Genomic DNA, 2934 nt, shown 5'->3' with positions numbered 1-2934 from the left:
TCACGTCCGTTCCCCTGCCTAGGTAGAAAAGAGTGCTGGGGTCAGCTGACCCCAGCCAGATGCCTATCCAGACTTCTCTTAAAGACCCCCAAGATCTTAAAGACCCCCAAGGAGAGCACCACCTCCCTTGGAAGCCCATTCCAAATTTTGGCCACCCTTACCATGAAGAAGTTTTCTGATATCTAGCCTAAATCTGCTCTCTGTCAGTTTGTGACCATTGTTCCTTGTTACCTCAAGAGGCGCCCTGGTGAACAGAACATCTCCAATCCCTTGCTGTGTCCCCCTAATGAATTTGCAGGTGGCCACAAGATCACCTCTCAGTCTTCTTTTGCAGAGGCTGAAGAGGTCCAGGTCCCTCAGTCTCTCCACATAGGGCTTGTCCTGTAAGCCCCTAACCATACAAGTGGCCTCCTCTGAATGCAATACTCCAACTGCGATCTGACCAATGCTGCATAGAGGGGAAGTATCACCTCTTTGGTTCTATTCGTCATGCATCTGCTGATGCACGATAAAGTGCGGTTAGCTTTGCTGATGATTTCGTCACACTGATGACTCATGTTCATCTTGGACTCCTCTAGGACTCTGAGATCCCTTTCTGCTTCTGTGCTGCTGAGAGAATCACTTCCTAGCCAGTAAGTGTGCTGGATATTTTTGCGCCCTAGGTGTAGCACTGTGCACTTGTCCTTGTTGTACTACATCCTACTGTGTACTGCCCACTTTTCTAATCTGTTCAGGTCTGCCTGCAATTGTTCCCTTCCCTTCAGAGTGTGCACTTCACCCCACAATTTAGTAACATCCGCAAACTTGGACAGAGTACACTTCACACCCACATCCAAGTCACTGATGAAGATATTGAAGAGTACAGGTCCAAGTACTGAAACCTGCCAGACCCCACTACCCACATCCTTCCAGGTTGATACTGACCTGTCTACTACCACTCTCTTGGTGTGGCTCGGTGAGATGTGCCAATGTTCCTGGTGGGACCAAAGCTGGAGGTTCCTGGCTAGAGGGTCTTGCCCCTCTGCTCAGGGTCTGGCAAATAGCCATGATTGGGGCCAGAAGGAATTTGACTTCATGGTCAGATTGGTACAGACTGGGGGGAGGGGGTTGCCTTCCTTTGTAGTGGGAGCAGGGCTTTCTTGAGCATATATTAATAACCTTTCACAGAAACAGGACAGTGGTTACTGTGGTTCCCCTGCTTTACCTGTTGCAAGCTAGGGTGTTAGGCGTGTGTTGTTTCAGGGTTGATGGTAGTCTTATGGAAAGTTTAGATGATGGGTTGTATGGCATGGTTTGGATAGGGATGATCCTGCCTCAGGCTGGGGGCTGGACTAGGTAACCTCTGGAGGTCCCTTCCAGCCCCACTTACTCTGATTCTGGGAAGAGTTTGCAACATATGAAGAGTAGGGAGAGAGAGGAGTCCCTGGTGGGGGTGGTGGGTGGTATGAAGCTGTGAGAATTCCCTGGACAACAAAATATTCCGAATCCTGTGGAAATGTGAAGCCAAGGGTCTAGTTTAATTGCACATGGGTTTTTTTCTTTCATAAGGGTGCAGGGGGCATGAACCTAGATTCTTTACCTATGTGCAAGCTGCAAGCTTGTTTTATTTTCTGTCTCAGTCCTTAGCTCACAGGATCTGGAAACATGCCTGGTCTAGAAAGGCAAGGCATTGGGGGAGTTGCTTGCAGTGTGAACCAAAGGGATGGGCAGCAGAGGTGGATGCAGATGCTGGTAAGAGACACCATCCTGCCTTCAAGTGCCCTTGGCACATGGCTGTGGCAGGTTGGGCATTGGGCTGACCATGCTGGTGGGTGTATGGCAAATGCCCATGGGGTGGATGGCAGGTGCCTGCCAGTTGCTTCTAGTGGGGATCAGCCCTAGCTGGGCAACTCCTAGCCCGCATTTACCTGCTGAGGGGGTTTCTTCCTATGCCCCAGCTCGAGCAGCGACATGAGCGCTGTATCCCAGGCCACTGTGGCACCAGGCCGGCTAATCCCAGATGAACTAAGCCCAGTGTTGCCAGGTCTTAAATATGAAATAATTGTATTGGAAGCTCAAAATGACTGTATTTGCTGAAAAACTATGAAAATATGCAAATATGCCTTTTTATTTACTTTATATTGCTCACTACAAGTCCCAGCGCGTGAGTGAAAAGTGGGTCAAAGTTGAAGCATTTCTTTATTTCAAAGCAATCGGTCATAAGGAAGTGCTAGCAGCAATCCCCAAAGTCATTTAAGACCCCCTGAGAGGAGTGATTTGGGTTTTACATATGCTGCATCAGTGAGCTGCCTCAAAAATTACGACAATCAGGACTCGTAGTAGAGATGATATCTTGTATTAGACCAACGAGATTTTTGCAAAAAAAAAATTCTTTAATTTTTTGCAAAAACCTTATTGGTCTAATAAAAGGTATCATCTTTACTACGAGTCCTGATTGCCTTTTCCTGTAGATCAATACGGCTACAACCTGGATACCTACAAAATTATGATGCGTCTTGAACACTTCTACCGCTACCCGTCACGTGCCAGCCACGGGCCGAAATGACCGCACACCCCTCAACACCGACCCAGCAGCTGCTAGCAGGACTCGCGCAGGCGCAGACCACGACACGGAGACCAACGGCGCATGCGCAGGGTGGAGGGCCTGCATGACCCACGCGTGCGCGGGGTGGCGGTGCTGCGCATGTGCAGGCGACCGCGGCTTTGCCCCGTGACGCCGGCCTACAGGAAGAGGAATTATTTATTTATTTTGCGGCAACGGAAGTCGGGATGAATTTGGGCCCTCCGCGCTCGCCGTAGTGCGGCCTGTACTAAGCCCCTCTCTGCGCGGGGGGGGGGCGAGTCCTCGCCCTGCCCGTTCCCTCTCGCTCCGGCCGCTGTCGGGGGGAGCCTGGCGGGCGGTGAGTAGAGGCCCGGGCAGCCGCGGGGACGGGA

At 50.9% G+C, this 2934-nt stretch overlaps 1 protein-coding gene across 3 annotated transcripts in view; it reads left to right on the top strand.

Moving 5' to 3' along the window:
- Nucleotides 1-2696: 2696 nt before the first annotated feature.
- Nucleotides 2697-2934, top strand: part of CUL2 (cullin 2) — an 82062-nt gene continuing 81824 nt past the window's right edge. The window contains exon 1 of one of the 3 annotated variants that reach the window (XR_003091979.1): nt 2697-2900. The gene's annotated coding sequence lies outside the window, so the exon portion shown is untranslated. The remainder of the gene's footprint in view (nt 2901-2934) is intronic. The other 2 variants (XM_014526207.2, XM_006036574.2) reach the window with 2 other exon arrangements.

This window comes from Alligator sinensis, unplaced genomic scaffold, assembly GCF_000455745.1.
Source record: "Alligator sinensis unplaced genomic scaffold, ASM45574v1 scaffold1316_1, whole genome shotgun sequence".
NCBI lineage: Eukaryota > Metazoa > Chordata > Crocodylia > Alligatoridae > Alligator > Alligator sinensis.
The sequence above is the reverse complement of the archived record's forward strand: the minus strand, read 5'-3'. Positions and strand labels throughout refer to the sequence as shown.